Here is a 25,103-nt window from a genome sequence, read left to right on the forward strand (position 1 = left end):
AAGACCAAGAGACCCCCATGCTCTATCAGTAGGTGTGCCCTCTCTACAGACATGCCTGTGTTCCCATATCTTGGGTGTGCCACCTGGCAGGCATTTGGCAGGGTATCTGGCATGACTTAGGTTGTTTCCTATTTGAACTGAAGTGTCATGGCTGACTGGTAGCTATCTTGGTTGACATGAGTGATACCATTTTATTTTTTATGCTTTATCCTATCTTAACTGGACCAATGCCATTTTAATGATCCTTCTCTCCACACATAGAAGTTAAATCTGAAGAGAAAAGGTAAGCATGTCTTTTGCAACCGAGTCACTTGCTCATTCCCTCTGAGTGTTTCCATGTTTAAATTCAACTGTTGGGCCAGGTTGCATTGCCTCCACTAAGAGAGAAGATAGAGTTAAGCTGGGAAGGAATAGTATCTCTAGAATTAATGAACTACACCTTGCTGTCTCATTTCAATAAAAGAAGTGGTTCAAGACAAATAAAGTACCACTTGAAAGGAGGCAAAATATCCAAGCAAATATTACAGTTACTAGATGGATGCAAGGAGAAACTCTTCAGCCCACACACCTGGATTTTACAACCCCAGGTTGATCCAAGTTTTCCCTTCTCCCTCTCACAAATTCTTACTAATGTTTCTTATAAAAATAGGTTATGAAGTCTGAGATCCAAGCTTTGCATACATAAATCTCATAAACAAATAAAGGAACAGCAAAGGCAAAAGCTCATATTTACAATTTATGGTCATTACCAGAATATATGTTATCTATCATTTTATTAGTATTTCTGAGACCTACATGAGATGACAACAATCATGTTAAAAACTAATTAAATCAAACTGAAAACCAATCAGTTTATTCCTAGAGTTTCAAAATATCCTTAGAGTTTTGAACTTAACTTACCCAACTATTTTTGTGGTTATTTTGCACAGATGTTGTGAACATCCCATGGGAATATAGGAGGTGACCAGTAAGTTCTACACTTTTATTAAGAGCTCTTTTCCTAATGAAATAAAAATATTTCATTGTTTTTTTCACTTTTGGCTCTAAGTGTGAGTAGATAATATCCTACAAAATCATTTATTTCAAATATGAAAATTAATTTTTTGTATAATGTTATCTAAATGCACTTAATCAATGTATATGTTATTTTGAGACCATGCTGTTCAACTGTACAATTGCATTGTCAAGCTGTGATTAGCTACAAAGTTCTAAGGGTGTCTTTTTAAAGTAGGCAAATAAACACATATCAAAAATGTATAACTGAAATGACAAACTTGATAAGAGCTAATATTGATTGTGATATGAAAGTTCATTATGTTTAAGTAGAATTATTTTCATATCTTTTATCTTAACCATATGTCATAAAGTGGAAGAAAATACAAAACCTACAATAAAGCAGCTGTATACCATCTGTCTCAATTGTGTAAAAGAAGAGATCACACCATGCTGACAGTTCATTGTAACCATATCTGGAATAACATAACATTATTACCTGATTTTACTTTAGTGCCCCTTTAATACCCACCTCAAACAACTAAAACACTTCAGCCCTAGATTCATGCATCATCACACAGCAAAGGTTTTTGTTAACAGGCCAAGTAAATACCCATGCTATGTTTATCTTAAGAATCTTTTTGCAATATATGTGTGCTTGTTGACAAGTACTTACTTTGGGAAAAGCAATTAATTAAATTGGCCATAAATGATCCATATGCTACTAGAAGAAATAGAATAGGTGAAGCATTGTTTTTCAAATGCTATCTCTTCTCTTGGTAAGTTTATTGCTTCTAATACCTCTGGAATCATTGTATTGATAGTGTCTGCATCATTAGCTTTAACTTAATGTACTCCTAGACCCTTTTTCTTACCAATGGTTGATAATTTATTTTTCTAATTTGTGGTTATAAATGTTAATACTTTTTCCTCTTTGTTATTGGTAACTTTATAATACAAAACAATCTTATTCTAATACAAATTAATGTTATGTGATTTAAAATGACATCATAAATTAAATATTATCTAAAACTACTAGAATATACTTAAAGTTTAAAAATTCATAATTAACTTTTGTATATTGTTAAATACATTGATATAGTACCATTTATAAAATTTATAAAATTTTCTTTTATATATGGGTGTTTTTTAATATTTTCTTTATTTTCAAATAACTATTTTTATAAAGTAGTGAAATTTATCTGATAATTCAAGAAAAGACTCAGTGGTATTAATGAAGAACAGTTGTTTATGTGTTATGTTGATTTTAGCTTGTGCAAACTATCAACTAAGCAGTTATTTTGATAAGATGGTATTTAATGGAATATGTCCTTCCTAAGAATTAATTAAACTGGAAGTAAATGAACTTATATAACCTCACTCTTTAATTATTCAAAAGTCTCTGTTTTTCAGAGTATACATTCATTTTCCCATTGCTGATGTGATGAAAATGTGGTAAAAATGGTCCATGTAAATCTACTATGTTAAAAACATCACCAATAAACAGAATATATGAAGACAAGAAAGTACAGTGACATATTTACTTTCTTAACTGTTAATTTATAATGCTTATGAATAGTTCAATTATTTATTTATTTATTTTTGTTAAACATATTTTGAAAATGTTCTGGGAACAAAGCTAGCACACTGAAGGAAAAATAAATAAATTATTAGTTTAAATAAATTGAGGGGACACAGAAATAAATCATTATAACATGGTAAATCTAAGTGAAGAATAGACATATGTGCAAATACAAAATCAGTATAAGAACACTAACAAATATTTAAGTCTCCACCAAATGTTAGTCTGCATCCTCTGAGATGCAAACAGTGTGACAGTACTTGCTGTGGAAAAGATGTATTGGGGAAAATGCTAGGAAAGGAAAATGACAAGGGACTCAGAGAAGGATTATGAAGCATCCTTAAAGTGGATTTGTGCTCCTCACAGAAAGAGATCTGAGTGGTGTATTTCCACTGCTGTCACAGGGCATCACTTGTCTCACATAAGGTCAAGGACACCTACCTACCCCATGACCTGTGAAGTCTTTTCTTCCTAAGGGAAAATTATAAGATATTTTGGTGGATGAATCACATGGATAAATTTGATCTCTGGCCAGCAGTTCATTCTCTTCTTCTTCCACAATCCTTTCCAAATGTCCCTCACTCTTAAGTATCAAGAACAAGAAAGGCCTGATGGCAAACATTAATGACTTTAATTTTCATTGTTAAGAGGTCTAAACCCTTGATTATCATATTCTTCTCAGGTCAGGGTTGAAATATATATCTGCACAGCTAAAATGGAGAAATGAAGTAGTAGAATATGCCCAAGTAGATCACAAAGTTTCCAAATACTTTCATGCCCACCTCCATCATTAAATTCAGTCCTACCTTCTCCTTTTTATCAAGATAAATTACACCTGTGATAGTATGGCTTTTTTTTTTTTTTTTGCCTCTTAGTGCTTAGGAATAAATTGTCCAAGGGACACCAGTAACATGGTAATGTATAGTTCAAGTGGGACTTTAAATGTGTCCTCTGGCAAAAGGGTAATAACAGTGATTAGGACTTTAAGATAGAGAGTACAATATTCCCTAGTGCATCAATAGAAGTGATGATAGTGCTCACTTCTGCTTACCCCTTGATTGCCAAATTCATCTATTCCTCCAACTAGGAACACAGCATCATACAGGGGCCTCTCATATGATGTATATATCACACCCTGAAGGCTAGTACCCATTCTTTCAGAGTGGTGTCTCTCCACTGACACTTCAGTTATGCTTTCAAAGAATTTTCTATAATTCTGTAAGTTTGGCTGCTTCAGTATGTTTAGATATGTAATGCAACAAATGGACCTCATGATTTTTGTCTCTTTCCCTAACCTCTTTCACCACAAAGTTGGTCTCATGGTCAAATGTTACGATGTGTGGGGTCTATGCCTGTGGATCTTGCCCTAGGGGTAGCAGAGATGACTGAAGCTTAGTAGAAAAATCAATGTTACAAGTAGAATAAGTATCTATCCTTATGAGGACACACTTCTGATCTTTCCTAGATGGAAGGAGTCCAGCATAGACAGATTGCTACCAAATGGCTTAGCAGTCTTCTTTAAATCTTAGTATCAGTCTCTGTTGCTGTAAAGTTGTATGAACCTTGATAATGCGAAGCTATGATAGGGGCATGGAGAGTTTGTTTAGACCTGTGGAAAAACTATAAGTTACTATTCTCATGTGACCCATTTGAGTGTAAACTGTTTCTGACTGGAATAAAAAAGAGCACAATTACAACGTTGGTAGTTATATATCATGTACCCGAGACAATATAGATCTCCTCTTAAGTGATACCATGTTCAGAACTACAACTGGGACCAGTGATGCAACATAATTAGTCCTCCGTTAATGTATAGTTATCCTCAATGCTTCTGCAGAGCAAGACTGACTTATAATATAAGAATGAAATATTCTGCACCCTTTAAGAATTTAATAGCATTATCTATATACATCTTCTCCACTTCCAGAATTCAATATTATTCTTGATTTTATATTGGTTACATGGGCAGTTTTTGAGGTTTCCACATAGCATTCTCTCTCCAATCAGTATGCCATAGGCAAAGGACTTAATGTGGGACTAGTCCAATTGACAATGATATCATTTCAAATTATAATCACAGGGAATGGGAGAAATAGCACCATGCATATGATAATGATTCAGAACATATATAGCCTTCTGGAGACCCTTATCCAAGTACTGCAAAGTATTGCCAGTTACCCAGAACTAGAGTCTTCTACAAAATCAGCTGCCTCAGATTGGTGGGTAACACAGCGGGACTAGTGAATTCCATGAGCATGGGCTCATTGCTGCACTTATTTTGCAATGAAGTAAATCTGCTGATCAGAAGCAATGATGAGTGGAATATATAATGATGGCTAAGATGTTTTATAAGTCTATTCCAATAAGAAAAAAATGCTTTCATTAATATACTGGGTCAATGTGATATCTTGTGGAAGAGAAAGATGGTCAATATTTATGACAAATAAATTATGACATAGGGCTGGGTAGTTAATATACTCATGAGACAGGATGGTGAAGTGGTAATGCTAGACTTCCCAACTGAAAGCCAACTGCTTCTGGTTGACCTAATTGACACAGATGGAGAAGAAGGTATTTGCCAGGTCAATAGCTATATATACCTGGTACCAGAGGATGTGTGAAGTACCTCAAGCAATGAAACTGTACCTGGCACAGTAGCAGCAACTGGAGACACTACCTGGTTAAGCCTGTTATCATCCATTGTCATTCTCTAAAAATACATCTGTTTTCTACTGAGGCCAAATAAGAAAGTTGGATGAAGATGCTACTCTTTTATCACTGTACCTGCATCCCTCAAGTTTTTTATGGTGGCCCTAATCTCTATAATAATTCCAAGAATGCAATATTGCTTTTGGGTTACCACTTTTCTAAACAGGGGCAGTTCTACTGGCTTCCACTTACCCTTTGCCGTAATAGCCTTCATTCCATAGGTCAGGGAACAAGTATGAAGATGCTGCCAGAAAATGAGTATATATATTTCAATTGCACATTCTGGAACTGGGGCTATAACCACAGAATGGTTTGGGGGACTCACTGTGCTCACAGTGATATGGACCTAAGTTAAAGCTGCATGGATTACCTGACCTCCATAAGCATCTGCTCTCACTTGTGGGTTACAGCAGTGTTTTGGTTCTCCTGAAATGGATTCTAATAGAGCCCATTATTTATTTTTCTCTGATGCAGTTACCCTGCTCAAAGGTCACAGGTCCCTTTTAGAAGGCTAGAAGAAATTTTAACATTATAAATTTTTAGTATTATAGTGAAATATTTCTTCAAGGAATCAACTTCCCCACCATTTTAAAGGTTCTGGGTCTATAAACTGGCTCAAGTTTAAGAATTGATTGAGAGACTGTGAGTCTCTGTGCTTATAATTCAGGTACTCCTATTACCAAAATTGGAATTATTCACAGTTCTCCAGGAAAGCTGGTGGTGAAGTTAGAAGGTCAGAGAGCCAGAGAGCCAGTAGTGACAATTTCAGTCTGTTTGAGGCCTGAGAAGCAGTACCTTTCAAGGCAGAAGATCACTGTCCCTTCTCAAGCAGTCAAGCAGAGAGCTAATTTAAACTGTTCTGCCCTTTTATTCTATCCAGAACTTCATTGAATTTTGTGATGCCTAACCCACACTGCGAAGGGTCATCTAATTTACTTGCTTTGCCAATTTAAACACAAATGTCTTCCTGAAACACCCTCATAAATATATCGAGAAATAATGTTTAACCAGATACCCTGACCTAGTTGATTTGACATAAAACTGACCATCAGAATCATCACTTCCAGATTTCAGAGCACTGCCAAGCATGGCAGCCAGTTATTCCCATTCTCTAGAACTTTTCTAGAATGTAAATCTCATATTCTAAAGAAGGCATATCCAAATCAATGAATTCTGACATCCATTTTTATATTCGGGCCCTCTTGTTTAAGTAATGTAAAAATCCATTCTCAGAGATACTTTCATGTTCTCTTGTTTGTACATGCTACCAAATTTTTGTAATTCCTTTAATGTGTAATCTTTTTCAGGCTCATAATATCTCCAGTCATATTTTGGTGAGATTTAATGCTAATTTTTAGCCTGACAGACAAGAGAGGAGGTTGGAGCTGCATTGGAGGCAGTAAGGGGAGAAACCTGTCTCCTGCTAGTCCACTGTGGTGTCTTTCAACACAACAGACATATGTATGCTTACTAAGGAAAGGTGGATTCACCTCAGCATGCCCAGAAGGTTCACAGGGCCCTGCAGACCAACTTACTCTGAAGCATCCATTCAGATGACCCATTTCAAGCTTTATGGCTCCAAGATTTTCATACAAGGTCACTGACCTTAGCATTGGCTGAGCATTCAAACATCTAGCCCTTTAGCTTTGCAAATCTATTATACTTTTACCCTGATCTTTAGTCCTATCAACTGTTCTTTTGCAAGAGGTGAGTTCGTAAGTTACCCAGCATTTGCCATTACTGCCTGTTAGTGATCCTGAGTGGTCATTATCCCTCATCAGAAAGTTAATACAAGTTAGTCATCACCTGACTCCATTATCTTTGAAAGCATTGCTTACAATATTATCTTTCAAATGCCTAAATAATCATTCCTGCAAAAGCATTGCTCTCATGTGAACATTTTCCAAGGCAAGACTAATAATTTTTTAGCAATTTTATGCAAGAAATTTCCCTGCCTCACCTACCAACCAGGTAATCTCTTTACCTATTGAGGGATGAGTAAACTGGTCCCAAATTTTCATCCTAACATCTGTTTTCTTATTTCCACATTGCTTGGTCTGGGTCCTTCCTGCCCAAAACATATGCCAAGACAGGATTAGATGTGCATTCTCTACTTGGGATGGGGGGATATGCTAGTGAAGGAAAAAGGGGAGAGATGTGAAGGAGACAGAACCATTGAACTCTAAATACAGGTCTGATCACCATCAAAGGAGAGGAAAAGAAGAAAGTGTGAGTGGAAGACTTTAGACTGCAGTGCAGTTTTAAGAAAGTTTCAGCACAGCTGAGGCTTGAAGACACAATTCACCATCAGAGGAATCCAAAGTCTCACAGAAATTGGCCTGACTTACTTAGTATGCCTTCTACATTCATTCACTGGCCAGGAGAAACCCTTGAGAATCATGGCATCAACATGAACATAGTGTGTTGCTGAGTTTCAGAGTGGAGCATCTGGGGTGTTTATTCAATTATGCAATTATATGAGATCTGAGAGGTATACTTTCATGGCTGTCACATATTTATGCCACTTAAGATAAAATATTTTTTTACCATGACACAGAAATTTTTCTTTTTGTGTAATAGAGGAAAGTTTTCTGAAACTATACTGGCTAACTTTATCAGGTTCGTAAACATGATTAAAGTGAATAGCATCTATAGAGGCCAGCACTGATAAAGGAATAATATATGATACATGATGAGAGGAGGAAAATTCTGTAATAAAAATTTGATTCCTGAGCTTAAGGACAGGAGTGAAAGATCTGTCTATAAATGCATTACTGATTAATGTGAATGAAAAGTAAATTTTGATCATAAGCTCACTGACAACTCTAACTGCACCTTTTTCCTTCGTTTATCAGGTTATAATATCCAAAATAGAAGATTAAGAGGACTCAAATTCATTATGAATATGATACTCACAGTTGAGTTAATCTCTAATTTGAGTTACCTCTAGCCATCTGAACAGCCAGTCCTTCACAACTCACTAGAAAATGAGTATTCTCCAAAATTAGCTCTGACTTAATCAGAAAAAAATTTAACATTTCAATGCAATAATCAGAAAGTTTTGTGTCAACTAGTTATATAAAATATATTTGGCATTAGAATTATTTCATTTGCAAACAGAAGACAGAGTTTATCCTGCTTGAAATTCATTTTCAACTGTATGTCCTGTATGCCTCTGCCAAGTCACTAACATCCTGCCCACAATTTTTTTTCCCTAATGAATGATGAAGAGCCAATGAGCCCATCTGGCACGCAGGAAACAAAAATAAAAATAAGTAGATGCCTCAGTAATAGATATAGAATGAACAAGCTCATGTTTGATTAGGAATTCAGGTTTCTGTGAAAATATATCAATATTGACATTCACAAATTAATACCAAACTAATTTTAATTATATGAAATTCAATGGAAATTGTTTTTAATATAAAATATTATATTAGAATTATTAAAATATTAAAAGGATATTGTTTTGTTCAACAGTTGGGCACAATAAATTTACTATTGTGTAAAGACAATAATTTTATTCTCTCATAAGGCATCTAAACAATGAATGACATATATATTGATCATGTGATTTGTTTGTGTGTTTCAAGACTATACCACAGAAGGCTCATGACCACAGAGAATCTATGAAGGGTTGTAAATCCAAGTCGCCAGTGTTGCAGGAGAAATAAGACTGGTGCTGTATATTAAATGTCTCTATGATGTTTTGATGCCGTGCAGATAAACACTTAGAGGTCATTTTGAGTTTGCTTACATTTCATAGTCACCACAAGAAAGATCACTTTTCTCTATTGCAGTTGATATTTACCATTGTAGAAATGAATGAAAGGGCTTACATCACAGTAATGTGAAGAGTTTAAAAGTACAAAATTTAAAGCAATCATTCCATTATTCTAGTCCTCAATACATTGCTGTGATAATGGCAGAACTGAGTGTGTTCCCTTAACAAAAGATGAATTGTTTCTGTGTCTTAAATTATTCTCCACTGTAACAGAATATTCAAAGATGGAGTAAAAGTACATTCATAAGATTAAAAATACCATAAATTTTGGTGGATTAAATTGGAACTATAGGTGTATTAAACAATATACAGCCAGAGAAATATGAATATAAACATTTATAAATTTTTTGTTTTAAAAATTACATTTTTATGGTAGATTTCTTCCTTGACAAAAACCTGGCTGATAGGCTTTCAGTTCAGAGGGAAAATGAATTTTTAAATTACATAAAAAAATAAAGCAGTCATTAGAAAATAATTGAAAGTAAAAGATGTTTGCAATTTTAGCCTGCTTCTTTTAATTCTTTTTGAGAGTGATTCAACATCTTAACATCTTAGTACTTAATTCAGAAAGTGGTTTTTCTGTAGGCAAATTTGAATGGAGTGAGGAACAATTATTCAGGTAATGAAGATAAATAAACTTGTTCTAAATGAAAGTGGTTTTATTGGTTCAAATTATCCAAAGTGGATACATAAATTAACTAAATTAGTTAGAAAATTGCTTAGCATTTCAGCTTACAAGTAAGGATACAACCTGATTAATATAATAAAAAATATTTAAAATGGTATACCACACAAATATGTGGAGCTTTCTACAAAGAACTTTTAGTGCAATGGTATCGCACAATAGTATTTTAATAAATGAATGAATCAAGAAAAAATAAAATTAAATACCTGTGATTTTAATAAATAGTTACAAATAAATTTTACCACAGTTTTCACTGTTTTAAATAGAAGTTTAAAATCTACATTTTTGTGACTTTGAAAACATTTGCTCACACCGAAATTTTAAAAGGAAGACTCAGCCAATTCTCCTGATCCATTCTTTTTTCCATCAGACTGCAGACCCAACTGTCAACTCTTTTTAAACTACTGAGGTAGGCAAGGGAGAAGAAAGCTACCTGCTGAGTTTGAGTTCCTGTTCTGTTACTCATATGTGAAATTAAGCAAGGCTTCATTTACTTTATTTGTGAATACTAAATGAGATTATGCATGGACAAATAGCTTTAAACTATACAGCTTTTCAAAAATAGTATTATTAAGATAACCTAGTAACTATTTTAAAGAAAACAAATCTCAGTTGAAAACAGTAACTGTTTAAGAAATTTAAAAATACAAAATTTACTCAATTTCTTATTATTTACATTTAAAATATTCTTGTTGAAGACAACATAGAAAATAATTCTGAAAACATGCAACTATTGATAAAATATAGTTATATAGATTAATGATTAACAATTACTGATTTTAGTTTGTTTTTATCTATCTGTAAATAAGTAGGGGATCTGCCAAGCTGGAAGGAAAACAACCTAAAAAAGAGAGGAATGAAGAAATAAAACACGTAATTCTACCATAATGAGCAATAAGAACTTGATTCAAACAATTATTGAATATGTACTAAGAGTCTCAATTATGTTCAATATACAGGGTGGGGTAACAGTATGTTTACAGTTGTGAGAATGCTAAACACAGAGATTATTATATTATTATTTTTAAATACTGTATTATTTTTCCATACAAACAACTGTAAACCTACTTTTGCCCTAGCCTGTAGATACACAGAAAACTTAAGGAAAATGATGTACTTTAATAGAAATAAGGTTCACTTTCAGTCTTTCAGCCAAATGTTACGAAGTTCTTTGCATCCCTTCCATTTATGTCCTTTTATTTTCTCTCATTATTATGGAAATATCTCCTCATTCAGTACAAATGCAGCTTATATATTCCTGGTTTGAGGTATGAATAAAGCACATGTATTATACTTCTAAGTAAAGTGTTGTAGACAGCACTGCATTGAGACAAGACATATAATCTTGAGGATATAAATAAGAAAAGAAAAAAGAAAGGGGGAAAAGGAAAGGAAAGGATTGGTTCAGGAGTAATCAGCCATTGTCCAGTGACTAAGAGAGCTTGAAGCTTACTCCCAGCTTTATTAAACTTCAGAGGTTTTTTTTTTTTTTTTTTGCTGACTCTAGGCCCGACATCCCCCTTTTAGAACATATACTTTAGAAAACATGCATTTATAATTTCTTTCTCCACCTCTTTGAGATGTATATCTTCTACAACCCAGGAACTTTTCTCAAGATCTGAAAGCCATCTCTCTGAAATGTAATCACCAAGAAGATGGTGCCCCTGTCTTTCAATCTCTAGGGAAGGGTAGAAGCTTTACTTACATAAACTACCAATGAACAAACACAGATGATCTAATTCCATTCACCAGCCTTCCCTGCTGTCATCTTCTAGTACAGTACTTTTCCACTAACTGACAGAGCACTGGAAAACTCTGCTGCCTTTTGTGTCAGAGAAGTTAAGGATGATCTTTCTTCCCTATTACAAATCTCAATTAAGGTCTCCTTTGCCTGTTTAATTGGTCTGGTGTGTTTTTTTTTAACCTTTGGTAAAAATTTCCATTAAAACAACCACCTTCTCTTGCTCTGTCTCTCATCAGTAAAAAAATAACTTAAATCAGTTAACTAAAACTGAGGATGTACAGAAAACAGGGAACATTCTTAGATCTCAACTAATGATTTTTATTTGCTTTGTAATTCACTGTAACTCAGCAGCTCCTTGTAGGTAGAGGATTATTGAGAAACTAAGTATTGAGTCTAATGCTTCTTTATTTGTGTGTGTGTGTGTACATATATATTTAAATAACCAACACAAACAGCACCCTATGGGGAAAGTAGGCAGACTAAAAAGTCTGAAGCAGTTCACTACAGGTTTAACAGATAGCATTCAATGCTTGATGGCTGACTTTTACGTAATCTTTAAATATTCACTTGAAGTGATGCATAGAGATGTGCCTCACATCTAATTATTTGGTAAATAGACACTAAGAGAAATTTGCAAATGTTAATAACTTCAATTCAAAGCTCTGCAAAAAACACCTTGTTGTCTTTTCTGGAAATGTTACATGCTGAAGGGAATACTAGCTTCTAAGAAGAGAAGAAAACATAAAATGAGGTATGTGATGTAAAACTTTTTAAAAAATGAGGTTACATCAGAGGAAATAACAAATGAGGATGAATATATTTCTAAGAAGGTCTAATTATGCTATATGTTTTTATTACAACATAGATTTTTCCCTTGGCTCTTTTTAGAATATTTGGAATGTTCATAGAATTGTGAAGAAAAATTTGTCATTGAGACATTAATTCAACATACATACATTAAAACTACTTTTGATTTGTAATTCTCTATGTAAGTTATCTTTTCTTTTTTCCTTCCATTTTTCTCACATTTCTCTCTTTATTTTCCTCTTACCTTTCTTTCCTCCCTTTCTTACTTTTCTTCTTCCTTTTTTTAAAGGTGCCTACATGACTGTAGGCTATTTCCAGAACAGAATAGGGGCTTTATAAGTTTAACTACAATTCCATGGCCCTAGTGTCTGGACATGTTTGGGGGAAGGTTAAATTTAAGAACAATTTAATTTGCATGCCTAAATTTCAAGTTGAAAGCCTACAATGATTTATTTATGAAAATGTACTTATTCATGGAAATGTACTTATTTATGAAAATCCTTTTTACTATGGGAATTCCAAAGGGCTTTGACTTATTTCTCATATAATTATTGCATCTCATTCTTTGAGGGCCCAGATAGACTCCATAAATGTTTGCTAAAGCCAAATAATTAGATGCGATTAAATTGACATATTTTCTGCAAGGCCAAACTAGTTAGATAAAGATTAATTCTCTGGACTAAATGATTACAAAATGAAATATTCTCTTTAAACTGAGCTGATGTGGTGATATGGTAATGGCTCAGCCTGATTTCCAATTGGACTTCTCATCTTCTGGTTAGAATAATTTGTTCAAATGCTTATAACACAGCATGACAGCCTATCCAATTGTTATTCTCACCTCAAAATATTCTGCCTGCAGACGACTATAGAAGTTTAGTGTATTAAATCTGGATGATAAAAATGGTTGATGCATTCAAACAGTCTCCATTAATTTTCTACCTAATTGAACTTATGTCTTTCTTTGCACGCAGCTACAGAGACATTCGTGTATACACACACACACACACACACACACACACACATATATATAAAATAGCTTTAAGATTTCCAAACATATCTATTTCAACCTGAATTTATACAAATTATCTTGAAAATGTCGGAGAAAGTGATTATTCAAAAAGTTTAGAATTTTTACCCCAGTAAAGAAAACCTAATGAATATTTATTTTTGATCTTGCTGGTTTTAAGCCAATGTCTCAAATTTTATTTTTCTTCAAAAATTGAAAATCAGTAGAAACCATTCAGAAAACAGTAAGTTAATAGGGTGATGAGGAAGAGGGCAGAGGAAATAGATGCATTTGGTTAATACATATCATACCTTATTTTTATATGCATTTTTTTCAGGGATTTGGTAAAAGAAACTGGTATTTTACCATCAGTCTAGAGTCCACTAAATGAGCAAACAAACCTACCACTACACTATATACAAGTATTGTGTAATACTTAATCCATCAAAAAAACAAATTAAGTTCATGGCACTGAGATTCATAAAAAGTCTTTTGGATGGTATCTTATATGATTTTCCAAATGTTAGAAACATTTTTTAGATAGACAATTTTTTCCCTAATATGTTGCTTTGGCAATCAGATTTTTAAAATTTTGGACTCTGACATTTAGTGTTATATGGTTATTAATGAAAAATGTATTTTTGTGATTATATTTCAGGGAGAAATGCCCCTGATAAGATTGTAGGTACAAAGAAGACAAGTTCTATTGAAAATACAATCTTTGAATGTTGTTCATCAACCAGAAAAAAATGAAAACATTTCAGTTATGGATCCCCAGAGTAGACCTTCTGTCCATGAAAAGTAACACATTTTAGACTCTGGAATTCTTAACTTGAATGTTTTAATAATTGTTTGACTTTTCTCCTGCTTTACAGTTAGTAATAGACTTACAGAGTCAGAGAAGCTGAGATTTGGCTTAGTTAACCATGTGAAAAACTATATATTCACCAGTTGCCAATCTGAATTATCCTGACATTTGAAATGTTTGTTCCAATCAAAATTCTTTTTAAGCAAATGCAGAAATCCTTATTTACCAGATAAATGAAATTTTCTTTTTTCCCTTGGTCTTTAACATATGTCTTTTAGATGTCAGCAATCTTCCCAATCAGCGAGCAGCTTAACAGAAGGAAATTAGCCCTGTTTATAATTGACATTGCTAACAGCTACTTTCTCTGTTTGTTACAGAGTGATTGCTGTCTATATTTCTAGCTGAGAATATGAAAGTATGGCATGAGAAAAAATTGAATGAAAGATCTTATATCACAAAGAAATTGGCATTAGCTTTGTTCAGAATTTTTAATAGGATCTCACTAATATATTAAGCTCTGTGAGGACAGAGATATTGCCTTTTCTAATGATGTTTACCCATGTATCCTAAGTACCTTATGTAGTGACATATAGTAGATTCTCAATAAACATATGTAGCTGCATGAATATATACCTTCTGTAGATTTATATTATTTTTGTTAAGTATATTTTATTGATTATGCTATTACAGCTGTTCCATTATTTTTCTCCCCGTTTTACCCCTCCACTCAGCACATACCCTCCCAGCAGCATTCCTACATGCTACGTTCATGTCCATGGGTCTTACATATAAATTCTTTGGCTTCTCCATTTCCTATACTATTCTTAATCCCCCCCCCCCGTATGTTTTGTACCTACAAATTATGCTTCTTATTCCCTGCACATTTTCCCCCATTCTTCCCCCTCCCACTCCCTGCTGATAACCCTCCATGTGATCTCCATTTCTGTGATTCTGTTTTTGTCCTAGTTGTTTGCTTAGTTTGTTTTTTTTTAGTTCAGTTGTTGATAGTTATGAGCTTATTGTCATTTTACTGTTCATAGTTTTGATTATCTTCTTTTTCTTAGTTAAGTCCCTTTAATATTTCATGTAATAAGGGCTTGGTGATGATGAACTTCTTTAAGTTGACCTTACCTGGGAAGCACTTCATCTGTTCTTCCATTCTAAATGATAGCTGCGCTGGACAGAGTAATCTCGGATGGTAGTCCTTGTCTTTCATAACTTTGAATACTTCTTTCCAGCCCTTTCCTACCTGCAAGGTTTCTATTGAGAAATCAGCTGAATGTCTTATGGGAACTCCTTTGTAGGTAACTGTCTTCTTTTTTCTTGCTGCTGTTAAGGTTCTCTCCTTATCTTTAATCTTAGGTAATTTAATTATGATGTATCTTGGTGTGTGCTTCCTTGGGTTCAACTTCTTTGGAACTTCCTAAGCATCTTGGACTTACTGGAAGTCTGTTTCCTTTGCCAGATTGGGGAAGTTTTCCTTCATTATTTGTTCAAATAAGTTTTCAATTTCTTGCTCTTCTTCTTCTCCTTCTGGCCCAACTATGATTACAATGTTGGAGTGTTTAAAGTTGTCCCAGAGGTTCCTAAGCCTTTCCTCATTTTTTTGAATTCTTGTTTTTTCATTCTGTTCTGGATGGATGTTTATTTCTTTCTTCTTGTTCAAACCATTGATTTGAGTCCTGGTTCCCTTCCCATCACTGTTGGTTACCTGTATATTTTCCTTTATTTCACTTTTCATAGCCTTCATTTATTTCTCTATTTTGCAACCATACTTAACCATTTTTGTGAGCATCTTGATTACCAGTGCTTTGAACTCTGCATCTAGTATCTTGGCTATCTCTTTGTCTCTTAGTTGTATTTTTTCTGGAGCTTTGATCTGTTCTTTCACTTGGGCCATTTTTTTTGTCATGCATGCCTGTTACATAGCAGGAAGTCGAGCCTTAGGTATTCACCAGGGCTGGGCAACCCACTCTGTTGTGGCACTGTATATGGGAGAGGGGTCAGAGAGGGAACAATGCCACTCTATAGGCTCTCAGAGGGCTTTCTGTCTCTTCCCCCACTACTCACAAGTAAATTGGGCCCTCTTGGTGCTAATTCCAGGATGGTAGACTCAGGTACATTATAAGACCCTGAGGGTCTCTCCAGTGAACTCTCCTGTGAGATTGGGAGTTTCTCCCACCAGCACAACCCCCACAGGTTTTACAGTCAGAGATTTTGAGACTTTAGTTTTCTCCCACTGGAACCCTGTGTTGTGTTGTCTGTCTTACCACCCAGTTGTTCCTCCCAGCTTATCCACACGTGGTGTGGGATTGCCAGGTCCACTAGCTGCCACCTCACCCAGACCAGTCTGTTGCCTTGCCCCATGTTTTCTCTTCCCGGGTTGCCTGTGTCTGCCCCTTCTATCAGTTTGGTTGAATGATTTTTCTTTAACTCCTTGGTAGTTGGACTTCCATACAGTTTGATTTTCTAGCAACTTTGGTTATTTTTGGTTTTTAAATTGATTGTTGTCTTTCTTTTGGTTTTGCAAAGAAGGAAAGCATATCTACCTATGCCTCCATCTTAGCCAGAAGTCCGATTTATTTTTAAAAATTGAGAACTGCTGCAGGATTAGATTCATATTTTGCTTCCCTTATTCATCCCCTTCTATGCATCATGTAATTTTCAGGTGTGATCACATACACTTACTCTTTAAGTCTCCCTGCAATACTTCAAAGAAGTCTCCTTTTTAGTTTAAGATTAAAAAATTGAAGTAAAACTATACTGTGATACCTCAAGTAATCATCATCAGGATATAACCGCTGGTTTCTCCTAAGTCAATGATTCATGGTCAAGCCATAATGGCTTCTAAAAGGAGTTTGAAAGTCTAAAACAGGAATGCAACCATTATTTCATTTAATCCTATAAAGGGAACAATGAAGAAATAAGATTAAGTTAACAAAAGAACTCAATCTCAATTGGGTTAAGTTTTGAAATAGAGAGAGAGAAGTACACTTGTGATTAGCCCTATGTGTTGGACTCCATGCTATGTAAGGAATATTATCTAACCCTCTTGTAAATTCAGATTTCAAATTGTGACTTTTTCATTGCCTAAGGGCTTAAATAAGACACCAAAGAATCTGACTGGCACAAATAATTTTTTATAGTCTCAGCTACCTAACCTTCCAGATAAAATAAAATGAGTACCATGAGTATTTCCAACTCCAACAGGGCCTTAGCTTGGCTACAGTGTGGTTGTTTGGCTGGAGTGCTAGCAGTCTAATGTAGGAAAATGTCACAGCATTCCATGAATAATCAGGCACAGATGCATGCTGACATGTTAATATTGGTAGCAAATACATTAAGGAACTCAGTGATACCATTAAAAGTATATTAGTACCACATATCCGGGAAATCTATTTATATTGTACTTATTTAGAGAATTATATAGAATCTTCCAAGAAATGTTTTTCTACTTCAAGATATGGATAGAGTTCAGAAATTTTTTGTTCAAAAGTATACCTCTAGGAATTGATGGACAAACACCTTATTGTTTTTATAGATTTGGATTTTCCCACAAACAGAAGACCTTCTCTGTGTTGCAATATAGGACAATCCTATATTAAAATCTTGTCCTGTTGTAGCATCAAATTTAGTATTTGGTACATATTTTGTGTGTATGTTTAACAAAGTACTTTCATTTAAGAGTAATAGCTGAGTTTTGTAACTTCTACTTTGTACTTCCAGCTTCTGCCATGATGTTATCTAAAATTGTGTGAACAAAGTTCTCAATGCTACAACTGTTCAAAATGGAAAGGTGAACAAAACTATTTATTTCCCTTTTATTAACTCTTTCTAGATATAACATACCTAGCATCTCTCCTTCAAAACCGGCATGGAGATCCTTACTCACAAAATGGTTTGTGTTCAGATGTGAGTAGCTCAGTCCAGCTAAGTGCTTCTATTTTCTAGGCTGCTGTGGCCACTGCAGGGACCAAGCTGTACCAACCAGGAAGGGCATGACCCTTGCCTTGGCCTGAAAATGCATGAAGCTGTCAGGCCCACTGTTAAGAGGTAGGGGAATCATGAAGAATTGCAGGTTAGGTGTATGTAGAATGTATTTGGAAAATGGGCTTCAGTAGTCTTGTTTTAGAAGCTATAAGAACCTGAGGAATGCTGTTGCCTCAGGAATTTTGTCTTTTACTGAATTGTATAAGACTATTTATTTATTTTAAGGTTTTATTTATTTATTTTTAGAGAGATGGGGAGGGAGAAAGAAAGAGAGGGTGAGAAATATCAATGTGTGATTGCCTGTTGTGCACGGCAGGCATGTATCCTGACTGGGAATTGAACCAGTGACCCTTTGGTTCACAGGCCAGTGCTCAATCCACTGAGCCACACCAGGCAGGACAACACTGTTTATTTTTACAGATTGCAATATCTTTTTAAAATATTAATATAGATCTTTTAGATAGTAATGTACTAAAAATCTGAACATGCACATTTATTGAAAAATAACACTCTGAATTTCTTTCTTAAAGATGGTAAAGGTAAATGAGTAACTTTCTCCAAATGTATTTTGATATTTATCTTTCATGATGAGCACCAAGGTGATAGCACTAATCATGTGAAGCTCACAAGAAACAAAAATATTACAGTAACAATATCAGTTATACAAGTTGCATATAAGTAAAGCATGACTTTTCATTGAGATAAAATAATTTTTCTTCTAAATAAATTCTATTTATTTTGATTAAAATTTTGTGAATTTACAAAATGAAAAGTGATGGCTATTAAAGTGTTAGGTTGATGAGTGAAAGAATACTTTTGTAAATAGTTAAATAATGCCATACATATATCTATATTATCATATAGTTAAGTAGAAAATCCATTATTTCTAATATTGGTTTGACTTTGTACTTTGAAGATAATGTAACATTTAGATATTATTGTGATAATACTATTGCAAAATGGTTGAATTCACCATTAAAGACAAAATTATCTCTATAATGATCACATGTATAATAATAAATGTATCCAAATAAATTTTAATATTCCACTAATTAAAACTGAAATTTACAGCTGTCAAAAGTTATACAAGCTGATATTTACACAAAGAAATTGAACTATGATTTTTTGTGACAAGTATCATAGACTTCTAAATATAAATAATAAATGAATAATCAGTGAGATAGTATATCATTTGTTGCTGCACAACCATCTCTGATTGTAACAAAAATATAAGTATTTGAAAAACTACTTTGTAATTTTACCCAAACATTATACAGGGGTATTGATTCCCTTTTAACCTATTTAGGTTTCCTTTGGAATTTCAATATTTTAATCGACCTGGTGCATTATATTAAAATATTAGATTAAACCATTGATATTATTGGCCAGGGATACATTTACCTTTGAGCATTGAGATGTCAAAGTGGTTGATTACAAGGATGGCAACGCTGGTCTCCTCTACCTGCAGCCCCATTGACTTCCAGCCCAGACTCTTGGCTCCTTATGTGCTCCAATTTTGTCATTAACAGAAAGAATTTAAGACTGTACTATAAAACCACAGAAATAAATTATGTATCTTTCATTTGCTCAGAAGAGTCTTCCATATATTTATGTTTAATTACTCTCCTCTTTCCTCAGAAAAACAATTTTTAAGTATAGACCCATTATTTTTACACACTCCAGTCCTCTCACACAAAGGAAACTTTATTCATAATCACATAAGTAAATGTCCATGTCTTGACAGGTAAAATAGATTTTCTCAACTGATTCCTCAGTGACTGGGTGGTTTTCTACCACTCAGTCACTGTGCTCCCCTCCATGACCAGAACACTCCAGCATATGCACACTTCCCTGAAGAGCTTCAAGGGTCTGCAATTATATAGATTTGAGGATGATCCAACCAGAGCATGTACCATCCACATATTCATAATATTCCTTGTATGTCATTAGAACCACTCTGCTTAGTCACTGAAAGTTGGACTGTAATTAATAGTATATGAACCACAGTGGGTTTTTTTTTTTATTTCTGGAAACTCTAAGGTGAAAAATACACCCTAACTCAAGAGAAGCCCCAATCATTCCTGTCTGCTAGAATCCTGATGCTGAGCTGCACAATGATTCTGGATATTCCTCTATGCAGAGTGTTTTCTCACTGTCCTGAGATAGTGGATGATGAGTATTAAAGAATAAATGCAACAGAGGCTTTCTCTTTTATACATCCATTTAGTCATTCAGACAAGTTTTTTATAAAGCACCTGGAAATGCCATTCACTGTGTTAGAGCTAAAGATAATATATTGAATTAGACAGATTTGGTTCCTATTCTTCCTACTTTCTAAATAGACTAAAAGAGCTATTAAAGTCTGATAACAGAAAAGCTCAAAAAGTTGTAAGAGGGAATATGAATATTTAAATGTGCATGTGCATGTAGGGTAGTGACCTACCTGACTGACTGATGAGGGGACCCAGACTTTCTGACAAGGTGATATTCAAACTCAGAACATGGTGGAACCAAGCATGCCTTAGCAGAAGGGTGTTCTAGCAAAGAAATTGATATGTGCAAAAATCCTGAGGCTAAAAAGAGTTTAGAATTTTCAAACAATGAAAAAAATTTGTTAGGCTGAGAGACATGATGAGCAAGGTGCTTTGGGGGCATAAGGCCAGAGAGTTAGGCAAGAGTCACATTAAGTAGGATCCTACAAGCAAATGTATGGATAATGTGATGTGTAAGCAGGTAATTTATGAAACTCTTTACATTTTAAACCATTCCTTATTACTGTGTGAATTAATTGAGAAACAGCATAGATCAGGGATAGAGACAACATGATAGAGACAACATGAGCCCATCAGAGTGTCTTCTTCTATCCATCTAATAATGGAAAAGGAATCCAATCTCTCTATTTAAAACAAAGCTGGGACTCTTTTTTTTAGTATATTTATATTCTTACTCTATTTGGAGATATATGATCAGTTATATATTTATATACCAAGTAATATATTAAAATTAAAAGTAATTCATCTTCTATATTTTTACTTATTTTCAAAAAATCTTTGTCACAATATGTACAGGGGAAATGCAAGCTTTATTTTTTTCTATATCAAAATTGTTGTAATTCAAACTCATCTGATTTATATTGATTTTGAATTTAGCAGGGAGAGAAAACACTTACATGTTCTATAATATTATTAAGCTCCACAAATAAAATTAGAAGATGAACTGTAATTTTTTTTGTTATAAATTAGATGACTCACCATGTGGGAAAAGGAATCTGGGATGACTGGGTAGTTTATAATTTGAATTGTAAGTTAGGCATTATGATGTGCTTCCTGTCACAAAATTTGTGGTCCAGCATTAGATTATGTATTCTTATCTTGAGCTCAATTAAGCAACAAAGTGCTGAGTTAATTTTGGGAATAAAATTTAAGGAAGAGAAGCTGGCTTTCACCCAGATTGTGGTGGTTCTGCAGTGTGCTACTATATCTTTGTCATCTACAAAACTTTCATTTTTATAACCTACTCTTTGCAAAGCATGTGGCTCCAAAGCTCTCCCATTTTCACATTCATACACTCATTTGAGTTTCAGAGAAAAGATTCAGAGAGCTTTAGTAAAAAAAAAATAGTTAAATTTACTAAGTCCTAAAACTCTGGGATACATTGACATGCGAATGTCTAGTTCTTACATACTGCAGATTATTGAAGAATGTATTGTTTTCTCAGAAAGTTGTATATGTACCTGACCAATGGTTTTGTAGGCAACAATGTCTTCTTTCATTCATCTAACTCTCACTGTATGCTTTGAGGCATACAGTGTTCTTGGGAAATCTCCAAAACAATAGATCTATCCCATGACCTCAAATATTTTACTTTTGGTAGGAATGGTAACTCATTATACACACACTTTATCAATATATGCAATTATTTATTTGCTGTTCTTCCTTACTAGATTATAACCTCCAGAATATCAGTGGCCATGATTCATTTTACAAACCACTGAAAATCCAGATCCAAGCATTATGCTCAACACAAAATGGTCTGGAGTCAAAAATTGGTCTGGATGCTTAAGCAAAGCAATATAGAAAATCCAAAGTAAAAGAATATATTTCAAGTATACATTTTATAAGGTATATATTTTAAATATAAAAATAATACATTAACAGAACATTAAAAAGTCTCAACCATACTGGGATAAAATTTAAATGAATTTTCAGTGAAGAAAAGGGGAAAATCACTACTAACATCCCAATGTAAGGCATATGTGCTTAGGTCAGAAATGTATTTTGTATACTGTCTAGCATTAAATTAAGAAATTCTTTTGTGTTCAAGTGTCTCTTCTTAAAGAATCTCTCCAATTATCATTGAGATATATTTGGACCAAATGGAAGTTTGACACCAATATTCTTGGAGCTATAGTAAGTAATAGCACATACCATCGGCAATATCAGCAGCATTTCAGATTTCAATGAATAGTGACCTTCAACTACAGAGTCTATTGATAGTGCTGTTCATGGTGTGGTTGTTGGGTTACTGGGCTATGAGACATGGAGAAGTGCACTGTGTGTACATAGAGTTCTGTGTGCCTAACAGATGACAAAGAACAGTGAGATAATGAGAGAAGCGACTGGACTGTATCAACAAGAGAGGAAATAATAAGGATTCTGGATTAGATTAGCTTTGAGTTAATACTGTACAGTCAGATACATTCTTTACCAGTTTGGTTATTTGGGAAACAAAAAAACAAAAACAAAAGAAGAATGTTGTAATCTGGATAATGGTCTTCCATGTCCTAATGTCTACTAATCCCTAGTACCTGTGAATATGTTACTTAACATTGCAAAAGACTTATCATATGTGATTTTGCAATTGGGAGGTTATTCAGGATAATCTGATGGGCCCAATGTAACCAACCACTAGGGTCCTTATAAAAGGAGGTCAGGAAGACAGTAATCAGAATCAGAAGAGGCTATGCAATGACATAAGCAGACATCTGAGAAAAAGAAAGAGAGTGAGTGAGTTGAAGTTGTTATGCTTTGGGCTTTAAAGATGGAAAAGGGGGCCAGAATTTAAATACCATGGGTGATTACTATAAACTGGAAAAAGCAAGGAAAACAAATTCTCCTCCTAAGACTCCAGAAGGAATGAAGCTATTATGACCTATTTTGGACTTCAGGCCTTCAAAATTATAAGATAAAAAATTGTGTGTGTGTGGTATGTTTTTAAGCAACTAAGTTTGTTGTACTTTATGCAGCAGCAGTAGGAAAACTTCTGTGAAGTTGATATGGAAGATAAAACAGGAAAAATAACCCTAATGTCCTTGTGTCTATAGGGCTTACCTACCATGCAGTGAGTCTTTCCAGCTAATAAACAACAGGGCAGCAGAAACTGGGAGAACCTTTTCTCAGCTCAAATGTGGACCAGAGACAACAAAAGTCCATAGCCAAGTTCTGGAGCATTAGATAATAGTAAAAACAACAAAGATTGAATACGAGCTTAAAGTTGACTTGACACTGATTCAGTTTTGAAAGCTAATCTTTGATACCTGCTGTAATTCTTAAAAACTTTAGCTTTTGTCACGTTAGTCTGCACAGAAAGCTGTGAGTAAGCAGCACAATAGAATCCCAGTTTTCAAAGAGGACAAGCCGCGGCCCACACAGGGTAAGACATTTGTCCAAAGTCACAAAGTGGCATTTTCCTGACTCAAAATAGGAGAATATTTCTAATATACTATAATTCTAAAAAGGTTTAACTTACTATATTTTTATAATGCTATGGATATTTTGTCAATATGCAGCATTAAAGAGACATTAAATAAATAATCATTATTAGCATTAGCTGGAGGTAGTACCTGGTGGGAGATGACTTTTAAATTACTAGCGAGTAAAACAGCGCAAAGAAAAGGGCAGCTGATTCTACTTTGACTCACACCATTATGTTTATATGAAAGTATTCAGGCTAATATATTTTTTTCTGTTTAAATTTTCTAAGATTTAACTGCTAAATTGTCTCAATCCAAGGGTGTTCTTTATTGCAGCTTTGCCATTCCTTAGTCCATTTCTGGTGGTCCCCTGGTAATCCTGGTGACACCCAACCCATCTATTCAGAATCTAACGTGTCAAAGAGCAGGAGACATCATGCTTTCTGGTGACTTTGCTCTCAGTATATAATCAAGAACAAAACCAGAGCCCTCTGAATTGGCACCAGGACCCGAGGGTCTGTGTTGCTTGTTAGCTTATAGGCAGGAGAAAGAGACCAAAGCATTTTCTTTGCACAGCTTGAATCATATTTTTTCAGGGATGCAAGAAGAACTAACATGTATTAAGTTTGTATCAATATCTGGGACTGCAAAACTCTATTTATTCATTTAGTCAATAAATACTTATTGGCCAGATCCAATATGAAATGCCTGTACAATATGATAAACAAAATGGACATGACAACTGACCTCCTGCAGTTTTAAGTCTAGGCTGGGAGACAATTAATCACCAGGTGAATGGCACATAAGTGCTCAAGAAAACAATTGAGAAAAATACTAGAAGAGACTGTGTGGGGGTTAGGGGCCTATGTTATCTTGGATAGTCAGAAAGAACTATTCTGAGAGAAAGACATCAAATTTGATTCCTAAAGTGGAAAAAAGAAGCACAGAGTCAGAATGTCAGGGGAGGTGTTCCATCCAAAGAGGCTGGCATCTGCAAAGGCCTGGAGAGTCAAGAGCTTGGTTTAGTGAAGTATCTGTGTGCCTGGAGCACAGTGAGAAAGAATAAAAATGATGCGAGAAAACATCAAAGAGGAGGTAAGGAGCAAATAAAAATCAACTGAGTTTTATTAAAAATTCAGCACTGGTCTAAAGGGCAAAAATCAATGTCCTGATTATCATGAAGGAAATGAAAGTAGTTCTACATGGAGAGAGGGGAAATAAGCAACAAGGAAGTATTTGGGTAGTATTTTCCTTGTAACCTAAGAGAAATGGAAAGACATAGAAAGGATTTAAGAAGTGA

The sequence above is a fragment of the Phyllostomus discolor genome, chromosome 4 (genome assembly GCF_004126475.2).
Source record: "Phyllostomus discolor isolate MPI-MPIP mPhyDis1 chromosome 4, mPhyDis1.pri.v3, whole genome shotgun sequence".
Taxonomy (NCBI): domain Eukaryota; kingdom Metazoa; phylum Chordata; class Mammalia; order Chiroptera; family Phyllostomidae; genus Phyllostomus; species Phyllostomus discolor.